This window comes from Cherax quadricarinatus, chromosome 81, assembly GCF_038502225.1.
Source record: "Cherax quadricarinatus isolate ZL_2023a chromosome 81, ASM3850222v1, whole genome shotgun sequence".
Classification (NCBI taxonomy): domain Eukaryota; kingdom Metazoa; phylum Arthropoda; class Malacostraca; order Decapoda; family Parastacidae; genus Cherax; species Cherax quadricarinatus.
This window is the reverse complement of record NC_091372.1, coordinates 5047237-5066247: the sequence shown is the minus strand read 5'-3', so window position 1 is coordinate 5066247 and position 19011 is coordinate 5047237.

Below are 19011 nucleotides of genomic sequence, written 5' to 3'. Positions count from 1 at the left end.
TTGAGGGTTTGCTGTAGCCGGCTGAAATGAAGGGAAAGAGACTGGGGAACCGAACCCGAACAGCTGGCAAAACAGCATCTCTCTTCACCATATTAAAGGCATTTCTAAAATCAAGTTTGACTATGGCCTTGTCTTCTGGTAGGTCCCTGATGTAGGCCCTTGCCGCATGAGCTGCGGCTTCACTGCCTTGAGAGACCCCAAAGCCCAGTTGGTGTGGCTGGAGTAAAGTGGCAGCTTCTAGGCGAATGTTTCTCACTGCTGCTTTGGCAACGAGACGGCGAAGTCAGTGCCTTCTTAAAAGTTGATCTCAGGTGTGTATCATATTCATCGAGTGTTGGGTTGTCAAAAGAGGGTGCACACCTCAAGAAGTGAGTGAGTCTTGGCATAATAAGACACCTTGTGAGGAGATACAGAGCATCATGGGCATCAAGATTGCAAGTTTATTCTTTTCTCTGAGGATGAGGGTCCCTACGACAGTTCTAGAGGTGGTATCTCCCTATATTATATATATATATATATATATATATATATATATATATATATATATATATATATATATATATATATATATATAATATAAGGACAAAATTCTTTTTATAAGTTATTTATTCCTGCCTTATGATATTTTATTTAGTTTCTTTATTGTTTTAAAATATTGTATTTTTTTGTCATATAATCTTGTCATCTCATATTAATTATTTGCAGTAGAATATGATCTCTCTTTCCTGGTGGATTTAGATAGTTGAAAAGTCTTCTGTTGTGGTAAATACAAGGTGTTATATTGACGGTGTGTTGCCTTCTCTCACTTGTGTTGTTTCATTACTATGTTGACTCGTAAATAAAATCATTAAATTAAGCAGTGTTGTTGATCATTGATTAGTCATTACAGTAAGCATAATTGTTTACCATTTGTCATTACAGTAAGCAGTATTGTTGACTGTCATTACAAAGGTTGGTGCAGAGACAACCACGAGTTTCTCTGTTTCTGCAACAAAAATTCCAACTGTGTTTTGGTTTTCAATTTCTAATGGCTACTGTTTTTTTTTTTTTTACCATTGCGTATTGTTATTTTCCTTTCATTCCCTACTGTCTTCTTCCCTTCCCTACTGTCTTCTTTCCTTCCCTACTGTCATCCTTCCCTACTGTCATCCTTCCCTACTGTCATCCTTCCCTACTGTCATCCTTCCTTACTGTCATCCTTCCTTACTGTCACCCTTACTGTCACCCTTACTGTCTCCTCTCCTTTCCTGCTGTATCCTCAACACTGAGTAATTTGTTTCAAATACAGTCTCTTATAAAATGGTTAGATTATTCTTGGTTTCTTCTCATTGATAATATCCCTGAATTCTAGCATTTTTTTTTATTATAATTACTCCTGTGTTAACATGTATTTTTTTTGTCAAATTTGTGCTAGTTTTCTGCAGTGCACTTGATGGCTTGTTTTAAACTAAATAAATAGTATTTTAAGGGTATTTGGTGTTCTGGAAGATTATTTCAGGCGCTTTCCCTTATGCCCAATTTAATGACAAAAATGAAAGGTAAATAAGAATAATATATAGCGATTGCAACTTTTTTTTTGTACAGTTGAATAGGTTTTTTTTTTTTTGTCACTGGTTCTGGAGAGAGTCTTTCCCAGGGCCAGGTTTCAGACTAGGCCTCCTAGGCTGGAAAAGAAATATGACAGGATTAAGAACTGTTAAGAATCACATAGGAAAGTAAAAGCACGTGTGTACTGAATGCAGGTAGATATGTGTGAGATATACCTGTCATCTTACGTGTTCACGAGATAGGAAAAATCCTTCCAGTGCAAAAAAAAGTTTTCATTACACATTCATTTGGCAGAAAGATAATACCTCCCTGGATGGTTGTCGTCTACCAACCTATCATATAGCACGAAGGAGAGCCGTGAAATTGATGCCAATGCAGAATATACCATTTTTCATCCGCCATCCCTCCCCTCCCTCCCTGTCACAATTATTACCACCCTAGCAGCTGCCTGGGTTCACCTAATTGGTTGTACAAGCTCTGTTTAAACACCACTGCAGTATGAAAGTAGCCACAGATTACCACGAAAGTACAGTACTTTCCTGATCTGGAGTCCATCATTAATGTTGATGACATGTTAATAAACTTTCTTGAAGTTGGTAAAGAAATAGGGCATACTTTTTTTTTGCATGCATAAATATCGGGAGGATTTCTCTTTGTGTTTTCAAGGGAGGTTCCTTGACGGTGGTGAGGGGCTCTTGATCTAGGGAATTGGATCTGTGCTCCGGTTCCCTGAATTAAGTCTGAATACTTTCCGTCCTCTACCCCGGTTCCACAGGCCCTGTATAATCCTTCGGGTTTAGCGCTTCCCCATGATTATAATAATCTCCCTTTGTTAAAATTTGCCGTGGCTTACAAACTGAACTAAATTATGGTTAAATTAAATTATATTTGAAGGAATCAGTAATTAATGAAAACAAAGTATGGCACTTATAAGCTAAATATAGTCAAAGTGAATGCGAGAAAGATTAAAGGAGGCACACTGCAGTAGGCCAACAGGCCTACTACAGTGTTCCTCCTTTCTTATGTTCTTATGGTAAATGTTTTGTTAGTGGGATGGATTGCAAATGACCTGCCTAGTATGGGCCAACATACCTACTGCAGTGTTCCTCCTTTCTTATGTTCTTATAACGTGTCGGTTCTTTGAACCATTCATCTACAATAAATGTTTGCAGTAAAGCTGATGGGATTCTTGGCTTCATATTAAGAAGTATAAATAATAGAAGTCCTCAGGTTATACTTCTACTTCATATATCTTTGGTTAGACTTTATTTACAGTATGCCGGTCATTTCTGGTCTCCATATTACAGGATGGACATAAATATTCAGAGGAAGATGACAAGGTTGTTCTCGTGTATCTGAAACTATTCCTATGAAGAAAGGCTGAAGACGTTGAACTTGCACTCTGTGGATAGGCATATAATTAGAGAAGACATGATTGCAGTGCACAAATGGAAAACATGAATACAAGGGATGTAAATAGCGCATTGAGAATAACCAAGACAGAACTCGCAGCAATGGGCTTAGGATGGAGAAATTTTGATTTAGAAAGGATATAGGGAAGTACTGGTTTGACTGTAGTGTTGTAGATGTGTGGAACAAATTTCCAGGCAGCGTCATTGAGTAACTTTAAATCTAGGTTGGCAAGTTATTTGAGTGGGTGAGAATTGAACCTGCCTAGGACGTGCCAGTAGACCTGCGGCACTGTGCCTTCATTCTTATGCTATTATATATGAACTTCAACAAATGGACTTAAATTTTTTATTGTTATTTCATGTGTAAAATGACAGTAAATTAATCATGGTAGTAGGAAATTGGTATTAAATTGTTTAAATATCAGAAAATTAATAACAATAGCCAATTATTAATGATGCAAACATTTTGCTAGGATTACCGAATTATATAATGGTTCTAGTACTTTGTAAATTATACAACTCCCCCCTCTAGGCTTCCAGTTGTCTCCAGACGTTCTACAGTACAAATGTGTGGAAATCTATTATCTCTCATTAATGAACCAAATAAAGTTCTACTCTCATTCCTTGAATTTATATGGGCATTGGTATGACAGCTGAGCTTGGTGCTGTTGTTTATGTGCTGCAACACTCGTAGCATCTCTTCAGTCCAACAGTTTCCTACATCTCCTCAGTTGGACCATGTCTTCAAGAATTTTACCCCTTTGGCAACTTTCAAGTTGAGTGCCGTAATGCTAGTGAAAGGTTATTAATCTAAGGAACTGGAACTCACTCTTCCCTTAGCATCAAACCTGATTACGTCCCAGTACCCATGTGCTCTTAACTTCTAACTTTCTTAACGTTGCATAATAAATGTGAACTATGTGCAGGGCTCAGTGGAAGATCGCAGTGGTCCTGTCATTTTATAAAAACAGGCTCATCGGGAGGCAACCCATTCCTTTGTAGACCTAGAGCTCTTACCGGGTCCACTTGAAAATTGCCGCAGTATATGGCATGTTAGCAAGCGACATTTGTGGTTCTAGAACGACCCAACAGAAATGAAACAACTTGACGATATTATATCTTCGCCTCCCCCCCCTTTTTTTTTCTTATGGTGGTCTGTGGCATTGCGTGGGAGGCTGATTAGAAGACAGTGCTCCGACTGAGTGTGGTCTTGTGCCATCCCAGGCTGGAGTATGGCGGTCAGATCTACACCTCGACTGGGTTTTCCTGCTACACTTGCTAAATCCTGCTCACCTAGGGATTAAATCGATCCCTAGATTAACAGGATTTAGCAAGTGCAGCAGGATGAGCTAGTCAAGGAGTAGATTTCGCTCCATACTCAGCCTGGAATGATTGCATTCCATACTCTCCCCCTGTTAAGAGTCTGTATTGTTTGGCATTCGGATGCGGGCCCCGTCTCCTGTATTATGGTCTCAGTGAGTCTGAAATTAGAGAGGTCGGCTTCTCTCCTTGCCCTCCTTGAACAGTGCCTGAGGTTCGTCTTTGTAAGCAGTGGTTAGGGACGCCTAAGTATCGAGTCATGGTGACAGCCTTGGCTAATTTCTTGGGACATGATTTCTTTCATGCTTCAATGATAAAGGTCTTTTTTTTTTTTTTACTGTTGGCTTTGCTGTGATTACTAGGGAGGACTGTGTACACCTATTAAGAGAATGTGTGTTCCCTGCGGAGTTCCACGCAATACCTGTTGCTCTAGCCCTGATAGCTAGCTTATTGGATTTCGGTTCAGTGTACTCAGATTCCCAATGTATTTTGTCCTGGCCAAGTATGCTTCTGTCCACCCGGTGGTCCACAAGATCCAGGAAGAGTTAGCTCGTGTCCACACAGTCACAAGGATGTGGGATTTGGAATTTTTGTTGAGCTATTTTTATAAGACGCATGTTAGGTATCTTTATTCATAAACGTTTCGCCGACACAGTAGACTTATTCAGTCGAGTACAGAGGAGGCAGTAAAGATGTAAAGACGATGTGAATCAGTCCATCACTCTTAAATACGTAATTTTGAGGTAGTTAACCTGGACCATGTTGGTCCGGGAAATGAACGGGCGGATGCCAAGACAAAAAGCTGTAACGCGCTTGCTGTATAGCGAACTCTTGCCATACAGTGACTTACGGACCATATCCACAGATATATCCTTGGAAAGTGGTGGATCATGTTGTGAGCCCTGCAGACCAAAGGCAAGATAAACAGGGCTCGGTAGGATGTGGGTGTTTGCTTTCCTTCTGCAGGAATTGTCACTTTGAGACAAATCCCTTTCGCTTGAAGATCGGCCACCCACACCTCGGTCATAGCCACTTGTCAGTAGATGCTCCTGACCCTCCTTCCCCTCCCATCTGAGTAGCTTGTGTCGTGCACCTTACTGTGGAACACATTTAAAAAATTTGCAAACAGCTTAAGGTGTTCAGCTTTCATCATGGCTTTTATAATTACCGATATGCCCGTAGGGACCTCGGGGAGCTTTTAGGAGAGTCTTGACATTAATAATTTAATTAGGCCTGGTCATGGGAGCAGTGAACCCCCGGAACTACCTCCAAGTAGACTTCCTCCAGGTATACTAGTAATTTTAACTTGATGTGATAGTACTTGTGTTTTTTTCGGTCATATCTTTACCTTTTATATACCTTTGACAGGTTTCGAAAATTTTCATACCCCCACAGACCCACTTTGAGCCAGGATTGCCTGGTGCTTGTTTAGTCAACCAGACTGTTGCTGCTGATGGAATGCTGAACCATATATCCGTCAAAGCTTGGTTGATCTAGCATTAGCCTAGGACAGTGCCACGGAGTACTGAGCTTTTTGCTAGGCTAATTCTGAATTCTGGTCTGTTTACTACTCTGTGTTCTATGTGTCAGAAAGTTGAATATTGCCTACTCTCCATTTTATACCTATAGCCTTCATGTGCAGTCATCCCATGATCGCATTAGTCAAATGTCTTTGCGAAATATGCATAAATCACATGTGAGTTGGTTTTCTTCTGATATTTCCGTAACCTTGTCATAGTGGTTTAGTAGATGTGACAAGCGTGATCTTCCAGCTCTAAATCCATCTTGATTGGGAATGTGCAGATTGTGCTGTTCCATAAGACACGTGCAACCTCTGGATATCTTTATTTTGTAGACGTTTCGCCATCTAGTGGCTTTATCAATACAATACATGGACATAAAATGAAGACTGGAGAAATATTTACAGAAGACAGTTGTACATGTGTCTAATTCATCATCTTGTCGGTATTGTATATCACTTATATACTACATATCTCACGAAATCGCAATGACACAATTGCAAACAAACTACGGTACAGGCGAGGATTGAACTCCTAAGTGAGTTTTACGACTCGCTCGCCGCGAGTTCAACCCCACCCGTACCGTGGTTTATAAACTACGGTTTGTGATATGTCATCTTACCACCCTTTCAAAGCCTTTTATAAATGTCATGTTAGTACTATTGGTCTGTAATATTTTGCCATAGCTCAGCTGCCTCGTTGATGCTGAGGAGCTGTCTGCATTCTTTAAGACCTCTAAGATTTCACATGGATCTCAGTTTTTTCTTTTTTTTTCAAAGAATAATGAGAAGTGTGTATGCAATGTTAGTAGTCCTATTGCTTGCTAATATTATTTTTCATCGCCAAGTGCTGAATTAACCATAAAGTGAGAGCGCTTTTCAAGGCCATCTTCCTCTCGGGAGAAATACCGCCGAGGGGCTCTTGATTCAGATAATTATATTTGCTCTTTCCTTCCTTGCGTCGAACTTGATTACCTCTTCATTTCCCCATGGGTTATTTATAATCAAGGTCTTGACAAGCAACTTTGTGTTTGAGTTAATAATTGTTATTAATAACCACCAACAGACTCTTAGTGTTAATTTAACAAGACTTTCTCCTGACGGTATACAGAAAGGTTGTGTAGACACTCCTGTGTACTGTAAGGTTGTATACTCAGCACTTCATTGTTCTTAATAGCCATCAGTGCACTCTTTTCGGTACTCGTACTTGGGATTTGGTCTTGCCTCTGTATGGACGATTTCGTCATTGATTACACTGGTATATTCTGAATTGGTAACCTCTTCCCTATAATGCGCTATTGATTGTACTGCTGCTTGGGTCACATCTCTTGAGAGATGGCAGTTGCCAAGTGATAGTAACTAGTTATGCTGGAACAAATCCTTTGAAGCTGCCGTAGCAGATAAACCCTTACTGGAATACCTGACGATATCATTGCCCTACTGAAGTCTCCTGACAGAATGAGCCCCATCCAGCGTGATGGAAGATGTCTCGGAAGGAAGGATGGGGGGGAGGGACACCCGATTTCGTTTTCTGTCCAAAATCATCTTGATAACACACTCAACTCGCTATCTTTCAACGCTTTAGCTGTGGATTTTTATAATTACCGGGATGCTTATAGGGAACTCGGGTAGAGTGTTATTCTCTGTATTGGACTGAAGAAGCCATTGACTGACGAAAAGTTTCCTCAGTTAAGATTACCAAATGTTGCACAAGTGTCTCATTCTTTCAAGTTTTCGGTTTTCACCACACATTGCCAGTTTAACTGGGCTTTAACAGTAACAGGTGACATTATAGATTTGGAGAATGTTCAGGGAACTTTCACTGCACGTATGATTTAAGTCAAGCACCTTAATTATTAGAACCTGAAGTACCTTAACTGTATTCCTTGGAAACCAAGACAGAAAACTACATAATTTTTGTTACACCTGGAAAATTCTGAAGGGATTGGTTTCAAATCCTTACGAGAGAAAGAAACTCGGCAGATGGTAGAAAATACCTACATTGAAAGTGGAGGTGCAGTGAGAACACTAACTCATTGAATTTAAAGAGACCAAGACTTTTTTGAACACCCTTCATACAAAAGGGGAATTACAAGTTAGTTCCTGGTCAGCTAGGTAGAGATGCCAACGATGAACTACATGCTTCCAGCACCAGTAACCAAATTGAACATAAGAACATAAGAACATAAGAACGAAGGAACACTGCAGAAGGCCTACTGGCCCATGCAAGGCAGGTCCAAGTCTCCTACCGGCTTAAGCCAATGCACCCAACCTAGTCAGGTCAGGTCACATTGACTTAAGGGAGGAACACGGCAACCGACCTGGTAGCACAAGCTATCAGGTCTAACTCACACCCACCCACATCTACTCATGTATTTATCCAACCTATTTTTAAAGCTACACAACGTTCTGGCCTCTATAACGGTATTTGGGAGTTTGTTCCACTCATCCACAACTCTATTACCAAACCAGTACTTTCCTATATCCTTCCTGAATCTGAATTTTTCCAACTTAAAACCATTGCTGCGAGTCCTGTCTAGGCTAGATATTTTCAGCACACTATTTACATCCCCTTTATTTATTCCTGTCTTCCATTTATACACCTCAATCATATCCCCCCTAATTCTACGTCTTTCTAGAGAGTGCAGTTTCAGGGCCCTTAGTCTATCCTCATAGGGAAGGTTTCTGATACATGGGATCAACTTTGTCATCCTCCTTTGTACATTTTCCAGAGAATTTATATCCATTCTGTAATACGGTGACCAAAACTGTGCAGCATAATCTAAATGAGGCCTAACCAAGGATGTATAGAGTTGAAGAACAACCTGAGGACTCCTATTATTTATGCTTCTTGATATGAAGCCAAGGATTCTATTAGCTTTATTGCGAACACTTATGCACTGTTGTCTTGGTTTCAGATTACTGCTAACCAGAACTCCTAAATCTTTTTCGCAATCCGTAATATTAAGATCTACATTATTTAGTTTATATGTGGCATGGTTATTGTCCTGTCCAACATTTAGAACTTTGCATTTGTCTATATTAAACTGCATCTGCCACTTCTCCGACCATTGCATCAGTCTATTCAAATCTTCCTGGAGTGCTCGAATGTCCTCGTCAGAATGAATTCGACGGCCTATTTTGGTGTCATCGGCAAACTTGCCGATGTCGCTCTTTATGCCCTCATCTATGTCGTTTATGTAGATTGTGAACAGCAGGGGGCCCAACACTGACCCCTGTGGAACACCGCTCGTGACGCTTCCCCACTCTGATTTCTCCCCATTTATGCAAACTCTCTGCTGCCTATTTGTCAACCATGCCTCTATCCAGGAAAAAATTTCTCCTCCTATTCCATGTGCTTTAATTTTCCTCAATAGTCTCTGATGTGGGACCCTGTCAAAAGCCTTACTGAAGTCCATATACACAATATCATATTCATTACCATGATCTACCTCCTCAAATACCTTAGTGAAAAAAGTTAATAAATTCGTAAGGCAGGAACGCCCCTTTGTAAAACCATGCTGAGATTCGTTGATTAATTTATGCTTTTCAAGGTGGCTACGAACTGCCTCGGCAATTATTGATTCCATAAATTTTCCCACTATGGAGGTTAGGCTTATTGGTCTATAGTTCGAAGCTAAGGACCTGTCACCTGTTTTGAAAATAGGTATCACATTTGCCATTTTCCACTTATCTGGCACCATGCCAGTTTGTAGTGATATGTTGAAAAGATTAGCCAAAGGTGTGCTAAGCTCCTCTTTACATTCCTTTAGAACCCTTGCATACAGTTCATCAGGGCCTGGGGATTTGTTAGGTTTTAATTTATCTATTTGCCTAAGGACCATGTCACTTGTGACCCTAATAGTGCACAGTTTATTATCGTCCTGTTCTACATAATTTATCATTACTGGAATATCGCTGGTATCCTCCTGTGTAAAAACTGAGAGGAAGTATGTGTTAAAAATTCTACACATTTCCTTATCACTGTCAGTGAGCTGACCCGAGGAACTTTTGAGTGGGCCTATCTTGTCCCTGATCTTACTTCTGTATACCTGAAAGAATCCTTTTGGGTTAGTCTTCGATTCTCTTGCAACTTTAACCTCATAATCTCTTTTTGCTTTTCTAATTCCCTTTTTTATTTCTCTCTTTAACTGAATATATCGATTTCTCAATTGCCCCTCTCCTCTTTTGATTTGCCTATATATGCCTCTCTTTTGACCAATCAGATATTTTAATCTATTGTTCATCCATTTAGGATCATTTTTGTTTGATCTGATTTCCCTATTTGGAACATAATTTGACTGAGCAGCTAGAACTATGCCCTGGAAAGCATCATATCGGCAACCATCACCACCTACCTGACCCTTAGTCAGGTCATTCCAGTTCAGCCCACCTAAGTAATTTTTCAGTCCTATGAAATCAGCCAAGCGAAAGTCAGGGACGGAGACTTGATTGCCATTATTAGGGGAATTCCATGATATATTAAAACTGAGTGATTTGTGATCACTTTCCCCAAGCTCATCACTAACCTCAAGATTATTAATTAGTGTTTCCCTACTGGCAAGAACCAAGTCAAGGAGGTTATTTCCCCTAGTTGGCTCTGTCACAAACTGTTTTAAAAAACAATCCTGGATCGTATCAAGAAAGTCACCTGACTCTAAATTTCCTGTCAAATTGCTCCAGTCAATCTGTCTATAGTTGAAATCTCCCATTAGCACAACATTTTCGTATGTAGATGCCTTACGAATTTCGTCCCATAGAAGTTTACTGCACTCCCTATCAAGATTTGGGGCCCTGTAAATCACACCCAAAATTAGTTTTTCTCGGCCCTCGAGAAGCTGTAACCAAACAGATTCAGTGGCTGACGCTTCTAATTTAATATCTTGTCTAACACAACAATTTAAATTGTCTCTGACATACATCGCTACTCCACCACCTTTCCTGTTGACCCTGTCAGTGTGGAATAATTTATAGCCTTGTATGTGACATTCAGAGGGCATCTCTCTATCTTTCAGATTAAGCCAGGTCTCTGTTATAGCAATAATATCTATGTTTCCTGCACTTGCAATTAATCTTAGCTCATCTATCTTATTTCTTACACTCCTGCTATTAGTATAGTAAACCTTAAGGGAGCTAGTCCCTTGCTGCCCTCTGCTGTCCCCCTTTGTTTGCTGACCTGATCTATTGTCTTTATTTATAACTTCATGCTGAATGCCTTTTATACATTTACTGTTTCCAACCCAAGTGTTGCAACCTGCTTGTTTCCCACACACACCCATACCTCTACTTTCCATCAGTTTAAAATCATAGGCATTTCACCAATGGCCTTCTCAATCGAGTCTGCAAGTGCTACCACCCCAGCCCCAGAGAGATGTACCCCATCCCTTGCATACATATCATGTTTGCCATAAAAGTTGTTCCAGTTGTCAATGAATGGGATTGCAAGTTCCTTGCAGTATCTGTCTAGCCAGCAATTTACACCAATTGCCCTAGACAACCATTCATTTCCTACTCCCCTTCTAGGCAAGATGCTACATATGATTGGGATCCCTCCCTTAGACTTAATGAAATCTATAGCTGACCTGTACTTATCTAGCAGCTCTTCTCTCCTACCCTTCCCAATATCATTTCCACCAGCACTGAGACAGATAATGGGCTTGTTCCCATTACCTGACGTGATATTATCCAGCCTGTTGACAATGTCCCCAACACCAGCTCCAGGGAAGCACACTCTGTCTCTCATCTTCTTATTCCTATTACAAAAAGCACGGTCAATATATCTTACCTGAGAGTCACCAACCACAAGAATGCGCTTACCTCCATTAGCAGGGGCAGTAGTACCCTTACCTTCACTGGCCACTGAAGTACATTCATCCTGAAGAACAGAGAAGCGATTTCCTACCTTCAGATCTTCACTCTTAACTTTCCTTACTCTGATGCGCCTTCCATTACTGTGAACCACTCGCCACTTGTAGCAGGTGCTGGACTGCACCTCACTGCTGGTAGCCGTTGCTCCCTCCCCAGCTACAGCCTCCTCACAGCGAGAGACAGACTGCACCTCACTGCTAGAAGCCTCATTCCCCACAACTCCAGCCACCTCACACTCTCTCCCAGACCCATTGAGGTGGACCTTCAGCCTCCTAATCTCCTCCTGGAGAAGCAAGACCTCCTCCTTCAACTCTCCAACCTCAATTTTTAAAACACTGCAGAAGCAAGCCATGCTTTGTAACCGTCCACACTAATCCCCAAAGCAGCTCAGGGTCTGTGACCTCACGTGACGACTGACCACTGAGGCCATCAACCAGGAGACCTAGTTTGAAACCAGACTGCAGGGACGATGACCTATGGAATCGACTACTGCAGTAACTTTGATGAATTAGACACATGTGCAACACTTGGGTATCTTTGAGGAAACGTTTAGCTACGCAGTGGCTTCGTTAGCCCTTATACAAAGAATGGTGAAGATCAGGAGGTTGAGATAATCAGTCCCTCAGCCTGGAGTCGATGTAATCAGTCCAACAGTCTTGTCGGTACTCTGAACCATTTATCTACATTACCTGGAGTTTACCTGGAGAGAGTTCCGGGGGTCAACGCCCCCGCGGCCCGGTCTGTGACCAGGCCTCCTGGTGGATCAGAGCCTGATCAACCAGGCTGTTGCTGCTGGCTGCACGCAAACCAACGTACGAGCCACAGCCCGGCTGGTCAGGAACCGACTTTAGGTGCTTGTCCAGTGCCAGCTTGAAGACTGCCAGGGGTCTGTTGGTAATCCCCCTTATGTATGCTGGGAGGCAGTTGAACAGTCTCGGGCCCCTGACACTTATTGTATGGTCTCTTAACGCGGATGTGTGTACATCCACTAAACATACGGCAGCCTGCTATCTTCCACTACCCTAAACCTATGTCATCATCTCCTCCATCAGACTAATTAAACTAACATCTCCTCCAAGGTAAGTGTAAATATAAAAGTGTAAGCATAAAAATAAATATATTAAGTGTAAATATAAAAGGACCCCAATGGAGATATATAAGTCACTCTGACTCTTGGGTTATCCTAGGTACTTTACACATATGCTGCTATGTATGATAATCTATGTAACTGTATTTGTGTATACTTGAATAAACTTACTTATTTATAAATTACATACAATGTTTAAGTGTGATGGTGGTGCTGGCAAAATCCTCCACTGCCACCAACACAGCTTGTCTCAGTGGCAGCCCTTAAACCCAACAATAACACTTAAACCATTTACTCCTCTCATACATTATGACATTTTATTCATTCTAGAGTATATATCATGTTTCTATGTTAATATTTTTTATAATGTCATATTAGATGAATTGTGATAAATAAGCCGAAGAGATGATATTAGCGTCATATTGAAGCATAATAAATTTGCCTCCTACGTGTCTATCATGCACCAACAAGTCAAGTGAAGTCAATAAAGATAAGTCAATAAAGGTAAGTGTGATGTTAAATGTTCATTTATCCATTTTATTAGTGCTTTATATTTATTTGTCCTTGTTTTCTGTATGTATATTCATTTTTTTTAACAAGTCGGCTGTCTCCCACCGAGGCAGGGTGACCCCCCAAAAAAAAGAAAATCCCCCAAAAGAAAATACTTTCACCATCATTCAACTCTTTCACCACACTCACACATTATCACTGTTTTTGCAGAGGTGCTCAGAATACAACAGTCTAGAAGCATACACATATAAAGATACACAACATATCCCTCCAAACTGCCAATATCCCAAACCCCTCCTTTAAAGTGCAGGCATTGTACTTCCCATTTCCAGGACTCAAGTCCGGCTATATAAAAATAACCGGTTCCCCTGAATCCCTTCACTAAATATTACCCTGCTCACACTCCAACAGATCATCAGGTCCCAAATACCATTTGTCTCCATTCACTCCTATCGAACACGCTCACGCACACCTGCTGGAAGTCCAAGCCCCTCGCCCACAAAACCTCCCTTACCCCTTCCTTCCAACCTTTTCGAGGAAGACCCCTACCCCGCCTTCCTTCCCCTATAGATTTAAATGCTCTCCATGTCATTCTACTTTGATCCATTCTCTCTAAATGACCAAACCACCTCAACAACCCCTCTTCTGCCCTCTGACTAATACTTTTATTAACTCCACACCTTCTCCTAATTTCCACACTCCAAATTTTTTGCATAATATTTACACCACACATTGCCCTTAGACAGGACATCTCCACTGCCTCCAACCGTCTCCTCGCTGCTGCATTTACACCCAAGCTTCACACCCATATTGCAGTAACTTGTTTATTTTCATACCTGCCACAAAAGACACCACAACACAAGTTTTTATGTTCGTCCATGGACAGGAGCTACCAGAACAGTGCTTTCTGAAACTGTTGCATTTCTCCAGCTAAATTTGATTAAATATATTATATTCTTAGAGCGAGCCTTGATGTTGATAGTGCTCCTGATGCAGGGAATTGGAGCTGCAGACCTTCACCTACCATAAAACGTAATTAACCTCCATACCCCAGTCGCTGTATCATTATGTAGTAACTGTTTGCTGTAAACTCACGTTTAGTTGTGGCATACCAGTGAGAGGGAGGGGGGGGGAGGTTATAGGGTTCTACCCTGGAGGTCTGGCCTTAGTCCTGGTTTACTTCTTTTCCCACCAAACCAGTAAACCATTGTTATCATATCTGTTATTAGTGCTGCTTGACTCTAGCTCTTGTCATCGTTCTGCTTGCTGTTTCCTCAACGGAAGTTAACATGTTAATCTCACGTAGAGGGCTAATTCACCCTGCCCTTATGTTAATAAAACACAGTATGTGGTTTATGGTATTTTATTGACGTTTCGTCCACCAGGGACGAAACGTCACCATGAACCGCATATCGTTTTTATTTGCACAAATGTCGGTATATATTCCATCAGCTTCAATAGAGTGGGGATCACCTTGATGCTGGTGAAGGGCTCGTGATCCAATGAAATGGAACAACCCTCCGGTCCTCGTATCAAACTTGATTGTCTGGCATTCCCTCTGTGTCTGCGTGCTCTCATAGCGTAGTGAATGTGTTGATTTTTACTCTGACCTTCTGTGTTGCTCACCTTGATGCTGCTCTTAATTCAAGGAGTTGCAGCTACCCTCCTCTTCCTTGGGTCAAGTCTGATTACCTTTCATTTCTTAGGTGCTGTTTGGCTTCTACACGTTTAGAACTTCTCCATTAATTTAATAAGTCAAGCCCAGTTGACCAATATATAATATATATATATATATAATATATATATATATATATATATATATATATATATATATATATATATATATATATATATATATATATATATATATATAAAATTATAACTGATGGCCCAGTGGTTAGAGCGTCGTGGATTTTGACTTGCTTCCCACGAGGCGGGATAAAATAACAGGGGTTCGATCCCTGGCTAGCCGCAATTTCGCTGTATAGCCCTTGTGGCTTAGCGCTTCTTTTTGATTATAATAATAATAACCGCAGTTTGTTAATTTTGTATATGTGATCCCTACGGATTTAGAGCTTCCTCATGAATAATGCTGTATAAATATAGGGGTAATATTGAATGTGGATCCTTGTTTTCTTTCTGTAAATTCTGCAATAATCAAGTTATGTAGTGTCGCTGGTTATATATTTTCTTTATAACTGGTAAGAACGTTTTTTTTTTGTTGGCAACCTTTACCTTTGATATACCTTTGAAGAGTTTCTCTACTCTTTGAGCCCGGCCATCGTCTGGTGCTTGCCTGGTCAACCAGGCTGTTGCTGCTGGAGGCCCCCTGCCCCACATATCCATCACAGCCTGGTTGATCTGGCACCTGGTGAAGATACTTGTCCAGTTTCCTCTTGAAGGCTTCTACACTTGTTCCAGCAGTGTTTCTGATATCTTCTGGTGAAATGTTGAATAGTCTGGGACCCCGGATGTTGATACAGTGTCCCCACCGCACCCCTGCTTCTCACTCCAGTATGTTATGGCAGTGTGCAGATTTGGGACCAAGCCCTCGAGTAGTTTCCAGGCATATATTATCATGTATCTCTCTTTCCTCTGCTCCAATGAGTACATGTTCAAGACTTGAAGGCGTTCCCAATAATTTAGGTACTTTACTGGCTCAATGTGAGCCGTAAACGATCTCTGTATTTGTTCCAGCTCTGATATTTCTCCTGCTTTGAACGGGGCCGTCAGCACTGAGCAATACGTATTCTAAGTGAGGGAGCACTAGCTAAAATTAATAATCCTAAATTTGGATAAGTTTGGTTACGTTCTCATCAGCTGAGTTAAGCTGTGGCACTTTCTTCCCTAGTGACACTAATCAATTGTTAGGTTAGGTAAGATTCGTCAGGAAACGGACAAGTGTTTCCTGACGCGGGTCTTAGCCATATGATGACCCACAGCTGGAGTTTTGTCATCTGGCCGAGGACTTACAAATTAGGGTTATATCTACTTATAATTTCTTACAGCATCTCATCTTTTAAGTTCATCCAACTGCAAGAGTCTTCACATAAAGTTAAGTCAAAGGGTTACGTGAGGTTAGCCTAGGTTACCCCTGATTTTTTTAAATAACTCGAAATATAACCATATGCATTGTGCATCCAAGTTTGTATAGGAGAATTTACATTGCATAAACTATCTCTATACTCAAAACGGAGAATCTGTAAGTAATATTAGACCGCAAACCTGTGTAAAAAGTATACATATTTTGTGACACGATTTATAGACCGAAAGGCGTATACATACTGAGAGAGGTATTTCTGTGTATACGTACTAAGAGATGTATTTTTCTCATTGTATACATACTGAAAACTTTAATCCCTATTTTAGGGATAAAAGAAATCAGGGAGCGAGTGGGGTTTGGAGCCATGGCAAGTGCGTGCTAAAGCGGGTTTGTGAGGACCCAGCCGTGCCTTGTAGGATTCCGACACTCCGGAAACTGCCAGCTTAGTTGTCCATGAGACTGTTTGCTGCAAGCTTAGCTCTCCATGAAGCTATGATTGCTCTCAGTTCGTCTGTCCATGAAGCTATATTTGCTCTCAGTTCAGTTGTCCACAAGGCTATGACTGCTATTAGCTCTATACGAAGCTAAGGATTACTCTGCTTAGCTGTCCACTAGGCTATGACTGCTGCCAGCCTTGCTCTCCACGAAGCTAACGATTTCGTATCTTGGGTGCAAGCTCTCAGTGTCCTCCATACTGAGTGTATTCAGTCATCAGTATTTACCAATACTATCAGCTGCATGGCTGTTGTGATAACCAGCTCTCAGACCTACTTCCTCATTCTCTACAACCTCCCCAGTGTAAAAACAATCCCATTCCTGAATGCTCCTTCATCTGGGCAAGGTCAAGCGTCCTAACACCGGCTGCACTGAGTTGTGGAGGCTGGCTGGCATCGCAGTATGGCAACAGAATAATGGCATGTCTGGCCACGTTGTTTGTCAGGAGAGAGTCACGTGGGCAACCTGTGAAGGGAACTTGTTTGGCGTGCAAAAAAGGAGCCAGTTTATTGGTGGATAAATTGTTATTTGTTTGTTGGTGGATATATTATTATTAATTATTTATTAGTTTTTATTACTATTGCTAATAGTAATAATTACCATTATTTTATAATACTAATAGTAATAATTATTTTGTACATTATTATAATGTAATAATGATTATTTTTGTTGTATATAATAGTAATAATGATTATTTATCGCTCTATAATATAATAGTAATAATATTATTGGTTGCTATTTGTTAATGGGGTTTAAAGCCTATCGGCTACACTAGGGTCATTGGGACTACACTCAACATCACCACCAGACAAGAATTTTAATACCTAAAATGTGGATTGAAGTAAACTCTGGAGGACATACTGAAGGACATACATCTGTATATACACTGTAGAACATACATCTCTGTATATACACTGTAGAACATACTTCTCAGTATATATACACTGTAGGACATACACCTCAGTGTATATGCAGACATACACCTCAATATATATACATTGAGACATACACTTCTCGGTGTATATATCGTTTGCTGAAATTTCTGGCTTATAATTTAAGTTTACCTGTGATTTTTCTATGGCTGTTTTAACGTTTCAAAAAATATTCGATTTTTTATGATAGCAATAATAGTAATAGATATTATTATAAATATTACTATTATAAGTATTATTATTATAAGACGATTATATGGTATTCTAATAACTATAAAAGTTTAGTTATATCAACCTGAAGTTACAGACTTCATTTATATGGCAGATGTATATATAGTACCCTTAGAGGTGTATGTCTCTGTGTATTTACACAGCTGTATGTCTCTACCTGAAGAGTATTTCGGGGATCAACGCCCCCGCGGCCCGGCTTTGTGTATATACGCTGAGCTTTATGTTTCTCAGTGTATAAACACTGAGCCGTATGTTTGTGTATATACACTAAGCTGTATGTTTGCGTATATACACTGAGCTGTATATTTCTCACTCTAGATACATTTAGCTGTATATGTCTGTGTTCACTGAGCTGTGTATTTCTCAGTGTATATACACTGAGCTGTATATTTCTCAAGTGTATATACACTGAGCTGTATATTTCTCAGTGTATATTCACTGAGCTGTATATTTCTCAGTGTATATACACTGAGCTGTATATTTCTCAAGTGTATATACACTGAGCTGTATATTTCTCAGTGTATATTCACTGAGCTGTATATTTCTCAGTGTATATACACTGAGCTGTATATTTCTCAGTGTATATACACTGAGCTGTATATTTCTCAGTGTATATACACTGAGCTGTATATTTCTGTGTATATACACTGAGCTGTATGTTTCTCAGTGTTTATAAACTGAGCTGTATGTTTCTCAGTGTATATACACTGAGTTGTATGTTTCTCAGTGTATATACACTGAGCTGTATGTTTCTCAGTGTATATACACTGAGCTGTATGTTTCTCAGTGTATATACACTGAGCTGTATGTTTCTCAGTGTATATACACTGAGCTGTATGTTTCTCAGTGTATATACACTGAGCTGTATGTTTCTCAGTGTACATACACTGAGCTGTATGTTTCTCAGTGTACATACACTGAGCTGTATGTTTCTCAGTGTACATACACTGAGCTGTATGCTTGCCTGGTGGTGACAGGCTTTCAGTCCCATTAGCCAAATCATTCGTATTGATTCTCCCAGTGGTTGGGTGACATGCTGCTTGACA